The following is a 17,620-nucleotide window of genomic DNA, read 5'->3' as shown; positions in this document are numbered from 1 at the left end:
AGTGAATGTCCACTACTTCTTTGAAAAAATGTACTCACACAAAGCAAATGCTAAATCTGTTTTTGAAGTTAGATGGCAACCCTGAGTAGAGAACAGCTTAAAAGCTGATACCATGCCTTAATCACTGTTAACTATTTAGAAGAGAAAGGTAGATATTTTGCCTTATTGTGTTATGCTAAACTTTGTAACTTGAGTAAACTTATGTTACTTGCTTTTATTGTTTATAATTTGTACTGTCTAAAACTTAAGAAAGCTAGTTGTAAAAAAAAAACAGGAGAAAGAACAAAAACCACCTTTCTCCTCTCAGAACTGACATTCTGGAGCTCTGCACTCTGCATATGTGCAAACCCTGTGTCACTTTCTCCTACGTTTTCACAGTGGCAGGACCTCATACTACCACAGTCTCTAAATACATGTAATCACATGACAAAAAAAAGCTTGGAGGGAAAAGTCTGTTTGGAACACCTAAACACATGTAAAATGATTTAGGCTAGGTTCACACTTGTGCGGGTGATTGCCACTGTGGGACTGCAAGTGTTCCCGCAACTGCAACTGCCCACACAGAAAAACATGCTGCCATTCAGGAGATGTGTTGGAGTACCCCTAATCCTAATAGCACCTTCACACACTGGAAATCGCAGTGGTTACCCTTTCCTTTGCGTTTTCAGGGGATATACATGAGCAACGCAGCCTCAAGGAAAACACACAAGTGTGAACCCAAAACAAACACTATATACTTCTTTGGTCAACACAAGAGTCCCATGTGAATAGACTTTTATTTCATGTCTGTGGATTTTCCAACATAAAATGTTTACATTTTAAACAAATTTTGTGTAAAATAAAAAAAAAGGTCAACAGATTCCTAAAATATTCAGTTATATCAACTTCCAAACAAAAACAGAAAAATACTCACAGAGTTAGTACCTTGTATAGTAAATTCATCTTTACAAGGAGGCTCTTTGCTCTCCATTGTATCATTGAACCCCAAGGATCTCGACTCTGCACCATTAGGGTGGAATCAGGAAAAAATTTTACATTGTTTCAATGAGTTTTCCATCATAGACATCTGAAAGGAAAAGTAAACCGTTGAACTCTAGAATTATTTATATCATAACTTCTGAAACTTCAAAAAACAGGCGTATCTAATAGTATACAGACATGTCTGTGTGACCTTTTCAAGGATTCCAAACACATGCAGTTACTAATATCATTATTACAGGTCCTGACCCATACATATGTTTGGAAGTTTTTTTACAAAATGTAAAATCTAAACTTAAACAAAGGTAGTTTAGGTGGAGGGGCAGGGTTTCCAAAGTAGGTGGTAAATTAAAACTGTGTAGCCCGCCCATTTTAGTTTTAATACATTTGTATAATAAGCTCTGTTCATATACTAAACATATTTAAATGTGATTATTGTAGATTTTCAAACTACAAGATCTTACATCTGACATATTGCATATAGAAAAGCAAAATTATACTGCAGCATACAGTCACTAAGAAACTCTATCACAAATATCTAATGCTACCATATAAAATGACTAAATAGGGGTTAATTCTCTACATTTCTAATATAAATATCATCAAAACCCAACTGGTGTAATTAGAAGCACAACAGAATAATAAGAATACAACATCATACCTATGAATAACTTATCTGTTCTAAGAGTAAAACTGCAGATGCAAGTCAAATAAGTAATAACTTTTTCTATCACTCACCAGAATCAGAGTAAATGGCCAAATGCATTTAACATGTAAACGGAACTAAGAGAAAAATGAATATGTTTCTCCTGTTCAAACTGCATAATGCAAAGAGATATAAGCTTCACTGGAGTGACCTATAACTAAGTCATTGAAGGAACTCTAACCAATCAACTGTAACCAGTAAGCTTAGAAGCTTAAGGAAGGTGTTGCCTTATCCAAAATGCATTCTAATCAGTACAGACTGTGTGTAAAATTACCGTTATGACTGCTACATCAGTTTAAGGTATTTGTTAGCATGCTGATGTAGTCTGACCAGATTCGGACAGCTTAGGTATGTTTTTAGAAGTTCATCAGATACTTTGATCTGATCATAGCAGTATGTTGGAAAGAAATAAAGAGGATCATCTTATCGCAAGCATTTAGCTGGATCAAGTCATGTACGAGATAAAGAATGCACATTCCCATGTTTCAAGTTGTTCATCTTGGTCAATTTTTATTTTCCACCATCATTTGTTTAAGGGTTTTTACAACAATTAAGAATAGACACCAGAATGGAGTAATCAAAAATGTGCAAGATACAAAACAACATTGTGCAGCTCTGCCCTGAATTATTGTATAGTATATATTGTTAAAGATGAACTTCAGAAATTATCTGAATTGCATACTTACATTGGTCCAGCTTGGCACAATGTAAGTATGCATATCTAATATTTGATAGGTGGCTGGGGAAGCTAAAATAATAGAAGCAGTAGTTAGCACTACCATAGTGATAGTCGTGTTCTTCTGAGTTTTTTAGTGAATTGCTTCCCCTCTGCACACACAACACAGGGCGTTGCTTGCTCAAAACCATCACCATTCATAGAACACTTTGTTTTTTTATAATGAACACAGGGGGGGGGGGGGGGCTATTTACTAAAACTGGAGAGTGCAAAATTTGGTGCTGATGCTAAGTGCATCAGTTTTAGTAAATCTGACCCAAGGTGTTCCCTGATTAGATGAGGTGGAGAAAAAAGGCAGTGACGTCACAATGCCCAACTCCTCCAATAACCCCCTTGTGGTCAATGTACAGACAGGAAGCCATTTGCACAGAACCCTAGCATGACCCGGACCTTGTAGCAGCAGTGACTACTACATTGAATGTTAGCTTCCCCAGTGGTCCAACAGGTATGAGATATGCAAACTTACATTGTGCCAAGCTGTATGTCAGGAAGTTTTCATGTCTGAAGATCTGCACATGCGCACAGAACAGTTCAAGGACCTGTGCACAGAATTAGGGCTGTGTATGCTTTAGTGTGCACATTGGAATTAACTTTAGTGCTCAGTGGCCTATATAAAGCACTGCAAAGCTGAAGTTTATTGCTGAGTTGTTGTAAGCTCCTGTGACCCATAACCAGGCCCTGGTTGCTTCTGTATTCTACCTGGTTTGCTTCCTGACCTCGCTTGATCTTGATCTCCATTACCTGATCTCGGGCTTGTTACCTGACTCCATAATTTGGCACTGTCTCCTGCTCATGAGATACTGACTCTGGCTTGGCTGCTTGCCCTTTTTCTCCTGAATCTGCATCTCCAAATTAGAACCCGTGTGCCCAAACGTGGAATTCCATTTGGGAACCATGGAGGACATGGTTAGATTAGATGTAGTCAAACTCCACACATTCTCTGTTAAAGTTATAACCCTCAAAGCCAGAACTGAGGATACTGAGAACAGAAACAGGTAAAGCAAACTTTGCATCCTAGGGCTCCTGGCTGGAAGGAGAGAAGGGCTAGGACTCTAGAGTTTACTGAATGCCTGCTTAGAGCTCTCTTTCCAAAAATTCTTTGCTACTGAACAAGTTCATCACATGGCACCACAGTGTTGCCCACGAGGGTCCCACCTACGTATGTTCTTCATTAAGTTACTAAACTTTTGTGATCAGCACCTTATACTTCACAAGGCTAGTCTTAAAGGTGACCTTTGCCATGAAAATGCAAAACTCATAATATACCCTGAGTACTCTAATGACACACAGCCTCAATGTCGCTCATTTGATGCAGTTAAGAGTAGGCTCAGATCCCAGAACAGCAAATACATTATGCTGTTCCTGGCCAAACTTTGGATTCAAGGTGCAGAAAAAAATTCTACTGTTTACCAATCCAGAGGCCACTTCTACATGCTTGGAATCAGTCAGACCACCTGAATTGATAGAGCTACTCTTGTTTTCTAAACAGATGCACCAACCTCACCGCCTGTTTTCTACTGCAGCAAAGATTCTCTTTTGCTGCTACAGTATATTCCAATGAGAATGGGAGGATTTTCTTCAACATGCAAATATACAACTTTTTCCTACCTCACTCTGCCTGGGAACATAATCGTCTCACATGTCCACTCTTTATTTACACCCCCTTTGGATTCCCAAAGACAGTGATTCAGCACCTGTGACACCCAGGTCACCATCCATTACGATATTATTACTACTTGTCTCCCCCTCTCTCTTACATTTGTGGGAACCTGCCTTGCGAAAACTGTGATGAATGGAGTGAATCTTCCAGCGCAGGAAACTTTGCTGCTACGCAAGACCTCGCCTCTCCACCTCAGCCAATCAGAGCAAGCTTTGTATTCATTCACAGAATACAAAGTTTCCTCTGTGCTTGCCAACAAGGGTTTTTCCAAGTACTAAGTTATGTTTTGCTTGGGGATCAAGTACGTATTTTACTCACTGAACTGCAACTGAATTTATAACATTTTTATTGTGTTTTTTCTGGATTTTTGGTTGATATTCTGTTTCTATCATTTAAAATACACCTATGATAAAAATTATAGACCCTTCATTTCAATGTAAGTGGGCAAACTTACATAATCTGCAGGGGATCAAATAATTATTTTCCCCACTGTATATTATGCTCTCATAGACCTCCCTCCATGAGGTCTCTCAAATTCACACTGACCTAAATAAAGAAAACCCTTCTCCACCACACTCATTTAATCTATGAGTAGAGGGGTTGGCCAGGAAGCACTCATTTATGATCAACCGATCAACCACCCTAGACTTATCACTTAGCCACTCACCAACTCTCTGTATTTTAACCTATGCTCTACACCGTGTCTTACACCCCAGATGACCTAGTGGCTTGTCTAGACAATGTTATGCTGCCATCTTTCTCACCAACACAGCACACCAAAATGGAAGCAGATATATCCTCAGATGCACTACTTTATGCTATTCAAGCAGGGGTGGATGGGGTCCTTGCTGAATACTACAAACATTTTACAGAACGTTTTGTCCCCCAGCTGCATGCGGTGCTACTGCATACTTTTCAGCTTGGGGCTCTTCCCCCTTTACACTGTAGGATGTCATCATGGTTATACACAAACTTGGAAAGGACCCTGACAGGTGCTTCTCTTACTGCCCAATTTTTTTCTTAAATGTTGATGCAAAATAATTGGTAGTGTTAGTTTGGAGACTCAACTCAGTTGTTGCTGTACTTGCCCACAAAGATCAATTGGGTTTTATCTTGGGCAAGACTACCAATATCAACCTTTTGTCACCTATTTATATCTCAGTCGTCTATTCAAATGCTGGTACCAGAGTTATCACCTCTCAAGACACCGAGAAAGCTTTTGAGAGGAGTGGCCATACCTTTCGGCAAATTTGACTAAACGTGGTATATCACCTTGATATACCTCCTCTTTTCTGCTCTGAGAGCCAGGGTATTAACTAATAAAGCTCTTTCAGCTCCCTTTGAACTACACAGAGGCACAAGGCAAGGTTGTCCTCTCCCTCTAGGATTTATTGCCCTAGTGATGGAATCTCTTTCCGTGGAAAAAATTCTTCTGTATAAATCCGACTATTTGGGTTCTGAGAATGAGGTCACTAGAAAACAAGTCATCCTTGTGTGCAGATAAGTTATTATATTCAAATGACCCACAGTCTTCCTTGAGGACCACTCTGCAGACCTTTGATTTGGGCATCATTGTGATATTAGGATAAACTGGTCCAAATCTTCCCCCTAAACAACGCGCACAATGGCTAGGAGATCATACCCCTCGCAGTGGGTTCAACGATTTAAAAATCTAAATCTCATTTGACCTCATACGCTTTTTAGACTTTAATCTCACTCCGATCATCTCCAAACTCAAATCTAAATGCAAAGTTTGGTCATCTCTTCCCTATTAGTAGTAGGTAGAATGACCGTTATTCCTACTTAAATTTACCTACGTTTTTAGCCAATTCCCATTCTTGATCCCTTAGTAGATCTTTTGGAAGATAGATACAATATTATCAGCTTTTATATGGACGGGTAGGCCCCCTAGAATAACACTCACGATCCTACAACTCCCTACAGATAGGGTGAGTCTAGCCCTACTCAGTGTGCAGCATTACTATCTGGCATCCATTATGGTCACTATTTACTCTGGTGGTTTACGCTCCCTCCTAGAAATCCAGCAGTAGACTTTATGATGACTAACTGAAGTGGGGAAATCACAAATTCTACAATCCTTAGTTCACTGTCACTGTTGTTCCCTGAAGGTCACCATGCCCATGAAAATGACATTGAAAGCCCAGTCAACAGATATGAAATGGTCCCAAACCCCTAATTCCTGGTCTCCTCATACCCCTTTGTGGAACATTCCCAACCTCCAACATTTTAATATGATTCCGGACAGCATCATCTGAACTAGGAAGGGTGTTTATGCACTTGACCAACTCTTCCAAGCAAGCAAACTCTGTTCCTTTGACTCCCTGAAGGAGGAATTTGGAATTTTCAATCAAAGTTTTTTTCACTAGCTCCAGGTTAGGCACACAGTTAGATCTCAATTCCACTACCACACTTCCTCCAACAAGACCCCTTGAGACACTTCTGAGGATATACAATTTCCAAAAACATCTATTTTCTGTCTATGCCCTGCTCATGATGATTCATAGCACCATGACTATTGCTTTGTTCCATGAGTGCAAAAGAGATACCATACTCTGTCAGAGGAGGACTGGGAAGATGGGGTTGGAACAAATTACTGAACTGATGATCTCTGCTAGAATCCAATTTGTCCATTGAAATTCTTCATAGAATATATTACATTCTGCAGAGACGGCCCTGTATTAACCCAACCTTTTCCCCTATTTTTTCAGATCCAGAGTTGTGGGCTATCATGACTGGCCAGGCCAGGATATCTGGCAGACAACCAGCAGACTGATGGTGCAGGTGTGTGCTGGGTTTTTAGGGAAATCGGGACTAGGGCTCTGGGCTTCACCCTCCTGAGCTGTCCATGTGGTTGCAAGGGAGCAGCCAGAAAGGTGCATGTCTGCATGGTGCAGTCTGTAATAGAACATACAGAGGGACCAAGCCTGAAGACAGGAGTAGCAGGGAGCTGCAAGGAAAAGAGAGCTGACAGAGGTACAGCGTTTGTGTTAGATGGTTCAGGACGACCAAGGCACACGGCCTGAGCGGCAGTGCTGCTAAAGTGAGCAAGGAGGCTGGATATTACTTTACTACTTAATTTTGTGTTCATGGTGGAAACCCCTGAGAGTGGAACCGTTTGTTCTGATGTGAATTTTTTCTTTCTTTTTTAAAAAAAGTGGGCCAATAAGCCCTTAGAGCAGGGCTTAAAATTTCCACTCGCCTGCTCGCATTTGGCGAGTGGAAATAATGTTAGGGTGAGCCACTGGCAAAGCCGGAGCCACTATAAGGCAGCACAGGCAGCTGGGTAGACAGACCCCGGCGCTTTATGTCCTAGACCTGTGCACCAATCACCCTCATCATTCCCCCATTCCTCTCCCCGCTCACCCGCAGTGTTTTGCTCTCCTCCCTCAGCCTTGGCTTCAAGTTCTTCCGGGTCTCTCACTAAGGGGATTATGTGCAGGCCGGCACTGTGTACAGGGTGCTGCCACACCAACCTCGACTCCCTGACAAGCTGGTTCTCGTCTGGCAGGTTAGATCTCTTTGCTCTGGCTGCAGCTACACTTTCTTCCCAGACAATCTCTCCCCTCCTTTCCAGTGTAGATGTTCTACTCTGCTTCAGTCTCCTTTTTTTACTCCTCTCTGCCTTCTCGGTCAAGCCACACCTATTCTCTACTTTCCTCTTCTCCTTCCCCGCCATGCACAGTTCCAGCACAGCTGGAGGGCTCTTTCTGTAAGTGGGGACTCTGATGGTAAAGGGGGGCTCTGATGGTAAAGGGGGACTCTGATGGTACAGGGGGACTCTGATGGTACAGGGGGAGTCTGATGGTAAAGGGGGACTTTGATGGTAAAGGGGGACTTTGATGGTACAGGGGGACTCTGATGGTAAAGGAGGGCTCTGATGTTACAGGGGAACTCTGATGGTACAGGGGGGCTTTGATGGTGAAGGGCAACTGTGATGGTACAGGGGGAGCTCTGATGGTAAAAGGAAACTGATGTTCAGGGGAACTCTGATGGTAAATGGGGGCTCTGATGGTAAAGGGGGGCTCTGATGGTAAAGGGGGGCTCTGATGGCCTATGGGGAATCTGATGGTAAAGGGGGGCTCTGATGTTACATGGGAACTGTGATGGTACATGGGGGCTTTGATGGTGAAGAGGAACTGTGATGGTACGGAGGGGGGGGGGGGGGCTCTGATGGTAAAAAGGAACTCTGTTGGTACAGGGGGACTCTGATGGTAAAGGGGGACTGGTAGAGGAGAACCTGGGATGGGGGAGATAGGACTGGAGAAGGAGAAAGACATGGGATAGAGGAGGTGTTTACATTGCTTTATTAACCATTAGCTGCCCGGCCAATGGCCGTTTGGCGGCTTCAAAAGTGTTGCTGCATTCCGGGTGCACGCCATTTGGCGTGCTCCCGCACATGCGCAGTTTGCGCTAATGCAGAGTGGCGCAGCAGCGCGATCTGTCACCGGCCGTGCACCTCAGACACGGCCGATGACAGATCCGAGTACCAGCTCCCGTTGCTGGTACCATGTGATTAGCTGTGACCAAATCACAGCTAAGCACAAAAAAAAAAAAAAAAAAAGCTGAATGAATCGATTTCATTCAGGTAAATGCTTGCTTATAGCAAAGTAATTCTTTGCTATAAGCAAATTGTGTAAAAAAAAAAAAAAAAAATACTGACCACTTCCCCAAAGTAGTACAATGTTACTATGGTAACATTGTACTACTTTGGTCATAGTAAAATATGAAAAAAAAATCTTAAAAAAAATAAAAAAAATGTAATAAAAAATTAAAAATAATAAAAATATTTAAAAAAATAAAAAAATATATATATTCATATATATATAATATTTTCATACTGTCACCAGTCAGTGTCCCTGTTCACCGCCATGCCAGTTATATGATGACGCTGTACTGCACTGGTGACAGTATGTAAAAAAAAAAATAGTGAGAATAATTTTTTTAATTTTTTCATTTTCCGAAAAATTATGACAAAAAAATACAACTTCAAAAAACTCGCCATGCCTCTTATGAAGTACGTCGGACTGTCTACTCTGCAAAAAGGGGTCATTTGGGGATATCTGTACTATTCTGACATTCTTGGACCTCAAGAAATTAGATTGGCCGTCAGTACTTCAGGATTGATCAATATTCAGATATATACCATAGTTTGTGAACTCTATAACTATCCTACAAACTAAATAATACATCCTAATTTGGGTTATTTTCACCAAAGACATGGAGCAGAATACATCTCGGCCTAAATTTATGAAGAACAATTATTTATTTGTAAACTTTTATAACAGAAACAAAGAAAAATGTGTTTTTTTTTTCAAAATTTTCGGGCTTTTTTTGTTAATTTAGCAAAAAATAAAGACCCCAGCAGTGATTAAATACCACCAAAAGAAAGCTCTAGTTGTGTGAAGAAATGATAAAATTTTAGTTTGGGTACAGTGTTGTATGACCGCGCAATTGTCATTCAAAGTGTGAGAGCGCTGAAACCTGAAAAATGGCCTGGCAGGAAGGTGTAAAATTGCCCGGTATTGAAATGGTTAATATTATTAAATATGTTGTTAATATTTATTCTGCATAAAACATTTCACAGTGTCATTTCATGAGATAATTTATGAGGATGTGTTTGGGGGCGAAATTAGGGGCGGGGAAGGGTAGGGGTTGGGTGGGGCAACTGGTGGCGAGTAACTCTTAAGGCCTGCTAGTAGCTAAGGACTTGAAATTTTAAGCCCTGCCTTTGAGTGATACTAAAACTAAAAATGTTTTTACCTTAATGCATTCATTATTAATGCATTAAGGTAAAAATTGTTTTACATTTCTCTGCTTCCCTCTTCCCTGTGTGAAGGGAAAGAGAGGGGAGAATAGCTCCAGAGCTGTGCACGACTGCATCTCTTCTCCCCTTTCTTCCTCTTCATACAGCATTGGAGCAGCAGCAGGAGCCATTGGTGCTTGCTGCAGTCATTCAAATGCAGTAAGAAGGACGTGGGGGTGAGGCTAAGTCCCGCTGTGTAACTCTAAAAAGCGCAGCTCCATAGACACACAGCTCGGGAGCGCGCAGACACTGTGTGCCTCCATAGCAAGTGGCTTGCTATGGGGACACACGAAGAAGAAGAGGAGTCAAGATCGCCGCCAGGGGACCCAAGAAGAGGAAGATGGGGGCCTCTCTATGCAATACTACTGCACAGAGCAGGTGAGTATAACATGTTTGTTATTTTAATTAAAAAATGTTTTTACTTGTACCATAATACCACCCTGAACTCACAGTTCTGTAAGCAATAGTGTTCATATGTCAATATTCGGTATAGGAGTCAGGACCACCCACCATTGAAGGGTAGACTAGAACCTTAAGCATCTTGTAAAGGAGAGAACACATCTAGAATACAGGTACGTATACTAAAGAAATGTACATAAAATGTCAGAGGGAAGCTTGGGGTAGGGGTTAAGTGGTGTTGGACTTTGAAGTGCATGTTACCCGAAAACTGAGGATGATATTTATCTGTGTATTTATACATATTGTTATTAGAACAAAAATGATCTTGGTTCAGTCAGATGATTTGAAGAGCACAGGAGGGATCAAAGGTCGTAAAGACCCCAGATCTCTCAACAAAGTATACTTTAATAAAGTGTAGTTGTCACACCCCAGCAATCACAAGGGATGTTGTTCATCAATTGTGATAGCAATAAAGGTAAATAAACAAAATGTGGGTGCAGTGCAATGTACCAGCAGTTTTCCTGTGGGTTTGCTGCACTTAGCCATAGACTTCTATTATATCCTGCCAGTTTGGTGCACTTTCTGAAAGCACACCAAAACTCCTGAATGCAGGAGCCCAAAAAAACAAAAAAAAAATTCACCTATCAACACCTATACTAGCATCTAATTAGAAGGGTGCTACATTTGTCACTGTAAATGACTCAACCACAGGATTTTACCACCCCCAAAATTTACATGTGAAAGAGCCCTAAGGCACTGCTGCTCCTCTGAAAAGCAATTCAAGTGTGTTTGACAGGTGGTGAGGAGGCAATATGTTGCCTCCTCACCACCTGATTTAAACCCATGATTGCTGTAATGTACGCAATTGCGCCACAGTAGTAAGGCAATTTAAATCAGGTGTGAGGAAGCGAAACTGTGCCCAGTGATCTTTGACTTCTCTCATATTGTTTAGGCAGATCACCACCTTTTTAAGGTTGCCTTCCCCTGCCATAAATAGTCTGGAGCCTGAGACAGGAGCAGCAGAGTTCCTGGGTCCAGTCCTGCAGACTGAGACACCTGTGCAGGGGCTCTGCTCCTGGGACAGGATTACTGGAAATGCTGTCTAGAAGACATCAAAATCTCAGCTGGGGGGCCTATTCACAAAGTGTAGTCCTGGAGTTCATTTGGATCTGGAAAAGCTCACTGGAGAGTACCAGGAGGAAGTTGGGGGAAAGGTGTCCAGCTGTCCTATGGTAACTTAGCTCATCAGGTTCTTGGGCTATGCCAGCCAGTGTGGGCAGGGTTACTCGCCCTGCACATGGGGTACCTTTTCATGCATGTGCTCATCAATGCCCTGGGACAAGGTGGCAGCCGCATTCAGGTAAAACCAACTTGAAGGCAGGCCCCAGACCAGAATAAATGTACAGATTTCTTCTGTGAAGTGCTGCGTCCCATGTCACTGCACACCTCGGTCACTCGACTAGGTCCTCTTCTTCTCTCCCATACCATGTGGTGAGACTGAGGGTCTCCGTATGCTGATCTACTCCCAGTTGCTATGGGGGATGGACAGCTGGAGAGGGAGCCAGAACATTAACCCCATCGATACAAGAGGACACCTACCTTACCCAGGTACCAAGCTTATGACAGGCAGCTATTTATTTGACACCAGTCCTTTGGTTACCTGTAGCCACTACTCTCTTCCTTCACTCCCATGCTGTTACCTCTTGTGACCAACTTATGCCATACTCTCTATGTGCTTTAACCACTTGCCTACCAGGCACTTATACCCCCTTATTTACCAGGCCAATTTTCAGCTTTCAGCACTGCCGCACTTTGATTGACAATTGCGCGGTCATGCAACATTGTACCCATATGAAATTTTGATCATTTTTTTCCTCACAAATAGAGCTTTCTTTTGGTGGTATTTAATCGCCACTGGGCACTTTACTTTTTGCGCTATAAATAAAAAAGTGCAAAAAAATTGGAAAAAAAAAAAAAGTTTCTTTGTTTCTTTTATAAAATTTTTCAAACAGGTATTTTTTCTCCTTCACTGATGTGCGTTGATGAAGCAGCACTGATGGGCACTGATAGGCGGCACTGATAGGCAGCACTAAAGGGCACTGATAGGCAGTACTAATGAGGTGGCACGGATAGGCGGCACTGATAGACAGCACTAATTAGGGGTCACGGATAGGCGGCACTAATATGCAGCACTGATAGGCGGCACTGATAGGTGACACTGATTATGGGTACTGATAGACGGCACTGACTGGCATCACTGCTGGGCACTGACTGGCACAACCCCTGGGCACTGACTGGTGGCACTGACTGGCAGCACTGCTGGGCTGCACTGGTGGGTGGCACTGGTGGGCAGCACTGCTGGGTGGGCACAGGTGGGTGGCACTGGTGGGCACAGGTGGGTGGGCACAGGTGGGTGGCACTGCTGGGCACAGGTAGGTGGCACTTCTGGGCACAGGTAGGTGGCACTGCAGAGTGGCACAGGTGGGTGCACTGCTGGGCACAGGTGGGTGCACTGCTGGGCACAGGTGGGCGGAGCTAGTGGGCGCACTGCTGGGCGGAACTTGCGGGTGTCACTGCTGGGCACCGATTATCAGGGCACTGATCATCAGAGCCCTGATGATCGGTGCCGATCCCCGCTCTGACATCTGCCGGTTCTCGGCAGTACTTTCCTCACAATCTGACAGCGTGAGGAAAGTGCAGCCGAGAACCGGCACTTGCATTTCCCTGTGATCAGTGTGTCATTGGACACCGCTGATCACGTGGTAAAAGGCCGCTGTGATTGGCCTTTTACCACATCACGTGATCAGCTGTGTTCGTAGGACACAGTGATCACAGAGATCTCCGGGTGCGCGCCCCCTGGGGAGCGCAGGAGAGCGCGTTCTGGGAGGACGTCATATGACGTCCACCCAGAACTGGCCGGCCGCAGTGCAGCCGTCATTCGGCTATCTGCGGTCGGCAACTAGTTAACTGACCCAAGTAGTGTAGTGTGTCTGCCATATGACCATCATACACCCCTTTAGTAACTTCAGACTAGGCTTAGAACAAATTTAACAAACTTTACTGAAAATGTTGTAGTGCAACAGAATAATGTGCAGTTCCTTAAATGTCCTAACTCTGTCTGACTGTTTGGCGGCTGCCCAGGTCTACCTTAGAAGAGAGAAAGGTCAATACTGGTGAGAGTCCATGGTTGGCAGTGCTGTAATGGGTTAGCATCTTTGGGCAGACTGCAGGGCCCAGCAGCCCCCTCCACAAGGCGGTGTCACTAAATTTCTTATCAGGGACCATGTAATACAGAACTAGACACAAACAGCAGATATACAGATGCAATGCATGTGAGAAAAAGGAGCCGCTTCTCGCACCTGGCCTTCCCCCTTACATTTGCAGCACAGGGCGGGTAGGCTGGGACCAAAAATACTGGGAAAAGGACTGAAAGATTTAACCCTTTCCTGGGCCAGCCAGAACTTACTGAGTATTGGAGGCAACCTGCCTACAGGCAACTCAAACTCACCCTCTAAGTGGGTCATCCCAATATCAGTGACTTGTGGACAAGATAGGTAATTTGAAGTGGGACTTTAAATATACCTCTGAGGTTCACAGAGAGTTGTTTTTGTACAGGCAAAGATATATATAAAATTACAAAATGTATTGGATTGACATATAAAAGAAACCATCTATATGAGTATCTAAAAAGTCCAAGAAAAAGAGGTGTCTACAATGTGTATATTTTATCCAATCTTATAGTAATAAACATGCATCCTTCAAAAAGATAGGGTGTCAAAAAGATATAATACTTTACTAGAGGGGAGTGGTAATATTAAATATAAAACCCCAATGTATGTCCCATAGAAACTAAAAAAAAATACCTGACTGTAATGTACTGTACAATCAAATAGATCCACAGTAGAAATATAAATTCAAGATGGTCTGCAAATTCCAGTCTAGACATCTACAGCGCACCAAGAAAAAGAATCCAAAGTGGGAGGGTTCTGGGGGACTGCCTACAGGCTGTGGACAACCTCAAATGAGGGCCAAGTGTGTCCGCGGCATGTGGCCGGCCCCCAGAACCCTCCCACTGTATATATTTGAGGCTCCTGGCTGGTCATTTCTTTTTTTCCACTCATTGCATAATGGCAGCTTGATTCATGTCTCCTGAAGTAAGGTAAAGCGTTTATACTTATGGTGGCACCCATGTTTGGTTTTATATATCCCTTCCAGACTGTGATGGCTTCCTTTTTCTTTTGGATTCTTTTTCTTGGTCCCCTGTAGATATCTAGAGTGGAATTTGCAGACCATCTTGAATTTATATTTCTATTGTGGATACATTTGATTTTCCATTACAGTCTGAGATAGATTTTCTTAGTTTCCATGGGGCATACATTGGGGTTTTATATTTAATATTACCACTCCTCTCTAGTAAAGTGTTACATCTTTTTGACCCCCTATCATTTTGAGGGTTGCATGTTTATTACTGTAAGATTGAACAATATATAGACATTGTAGACACCTCTTTTTCTTGAACTTTTTCGATACCCATATTTTAATCTTTCTGAGACTTAGTCCCAGCCTCTTCTGGGGACAACGGCCGTCATATAATTGCGTCCTATATGAAAGTTCCTTTTGATTTATACTGGGTATGTATATAGTGTGGCTGAGTGGCTCATGGACACATAATGGCACTATGTACCCTTTTTTTTTGTTCTTCTATAGAATTTTGGATGTACTTTTTATATTTATTTATATTTGTTATATGATTACTCCATAGAATTTCTATATCATAGAGAATAAAAAGGTGGCGCACACACCTAGTGTATTATCCAAGGTTTATTCAAAGGTATAAAGGATAAAAACATACTTACAGACGAAGCATTTGCATAATGAAGATGGACACAACGGAAAGCAAGGTGTTCCAACTGTCAGTGCGGTCAAATGACTGACGCGTTTCGAGGACAAATCCCTTTCTTTAGAGCTGCTGACCAACCTCTTGTGCAGATGTGTAGTGGATGGATGATGGGAGCCTTGCCAAAGGCATCACCAGCAGGGCTCCCATCATCCATTCACTACACATCTGCACAAGAGGCTGGTCAGTAGCTCTGAAGAAAGGAACTTGTCCCCGAATTGCATCAGTCATTTGACCGCACTGACAGTGGCCATCTTCATTATGCAAATGCTTTTTAGATACATGCTTCGTCTGTATGTTTTTATCCTTTATACCTTTGAATAAACCTTGGATAATGCACTAGGTGTGTGCGCCACCTGTTTATTCTCTATCCAGTGGCTGATCTCCCCATCTGAGGAGAGCAGCACCCCTGAAGCATTTCCTTTGGTTGACGCTGTCCTGGTTCCCTTGGCTTCCCTTTGGCTGTGCATTTCCTGAGGTGTTGGAGAATACATACAATTTCCATTTCATCTTTGGGGGCCTTGATGTCTTCAGGGGTGATTTCCCTTGGGCCAGCAAGCACGTATAAGTGACACATATATTTCACCTATAATTCAAGATCCTTCCCATCTGATATTTTATCCCTATTATCTCAGGGGTAAGAGTATTGTACAATATATAGCTACTGTATATTGTATGTTTGATATAATATATGTCTTATACACATGCTTTATATTAACTGGCTCACTTTATGTCACATAGACAGGGTCTTTATTTTTGATATATGTATATCATTTATTTGTTCAAAATGTATTCTTCACTGCTATTTGCTTCTCTTAACTTACTTAAATCAGAGAAATCTCCAAAGCATGTATACTTTCAAGCAAATGACTCTTGGGTCCTGAAGAAGCGAGCATATCCGCAAAATGTGCCGACCTACATCATTGGATGCATTTTATATTCAAGGAAGATGTTTGTACCTATAGGTGGTTTCTTTTATATGTCAATCCAATACATTTTGTAATTTTATATATATCTTTGTTTGCCTGTACAAAAACAACTCTCTGTGAACCTCGGAGGTATATTCAACCAATAGCCGCTTGGCGGCCGGGAAAATGCTGTAGATTTCTGGGTGGACGCATATGGCGTCCTCCCGGGCATGCGCAGTTTTCGCGCTTGCAGAGCCGCGCAGCGGCGCGATCTGTCACCGGCCGTGTACCTCGGACACGGCCAATGACAGATCTGAGTACTGGCCTCTGTTGTTGGTACCATGTGACCTGCTGTGACCAATCACAGCAGGTCACATGACAGTTGTATACAATGGATGGCTTCATTCATGCCATCCATTGTATACTAGTGTCTAGCTGTGAATGGTCACAGCGATCACATGCACATGTCATGTGATTAGCTGTGGCCAAATCACAGCTAAGCACAAAAAAAAAACAAAACAAAAAAAAACCCTGAATGAATCAATGTGATTCAGGTAAATGCTTGCTTATAGCAAAGTAATTCTTTGCTATAAGCAAATTGTGTAAAAAAAAAAAATACTGATCACTTCCCCAAAGTAGTACAATGTTACTATGGTAACATTGTACTACTTTGGACATGGTGAAATATGAAAAAAAAAATCTTAAAAAAAAATGTAATAAAAAATTTAAAATAATAAACAAAATTAAAAAAAATATATATATATTTTTTTTTTCATACTGTCAGCATGTCAGTGTCCCTGATCACTGCCATGCCAGTTATATGACGATGCTGTACTGCACTGGTGACAGTATGTAAAAAAAAAAATAGTGAAAATTTTTTTTTAATTTTTATATTTTCCGAAAAATTATGACAAAAAAATACAACTTCAAAAAACTCGCCATGCCTCTTATGAAATAAGTTGGACTGTCTACTTTGCAAAAAGGGGTCATTTGGGGGATATCTGTACTGTTCTGACATTCTTGGATTTCAAGAAATTAGATTGGCTGTCAGTACTTCAGGATTGATCAATATTCAGATCTATACCATAGTTTGTGAACTCTATAACTGTCCTACAAACTAAAAAATACATTCTAATTTGGGTTATTTTCACCAAAGACATGGAGCAGAATACATCTCGGCCTAAATTTATGAAGAACAATTATTTATTTGCAAACTTTTATAACAGAAACAAAGAAAAACGTGGGGTTTTTTTTCAAAATTTTCTGTCTTTTTTTGTTAATTTAGCAAAAAATAAAAACCCCAGCGGTGATTAAATACCACCAAAAGAAAGCTCTAGTTGTGTGAAGAAAATGATAAAATTTTAGTTTGGTTACAATGTTGTATGACCGCGCAATTGTCATTCAAAGTGTGAGAGCGCTGAAACCTGAAAAATGGCCTGGGCAGGAAGGGGGTAAAAGTCCCCGATATTGAATTGGTTAAAGTCCCACTTCAAATTACCTGTCTTTATCGAT

The sequence above is a fragment of the Staurois parvus genome, unplaced genomic scaffold (assembly GCF_062004578.1).
Source record: "Staurois parvus isolate SC_StPar_1 unplaced genomic scaffold, SC_StPar_1.0 ptg000104l, whole genome shotgun sequence".
NCBI classification, from domain to species: domain Eukaryota; kingdom Metazoa; phylum Chordata; class Amphibia; order Anura; family Ranidae; genus Staurois; species Staurois parvus.
This window is presented reverse-complemented; position numbering follows the sequence as displayed.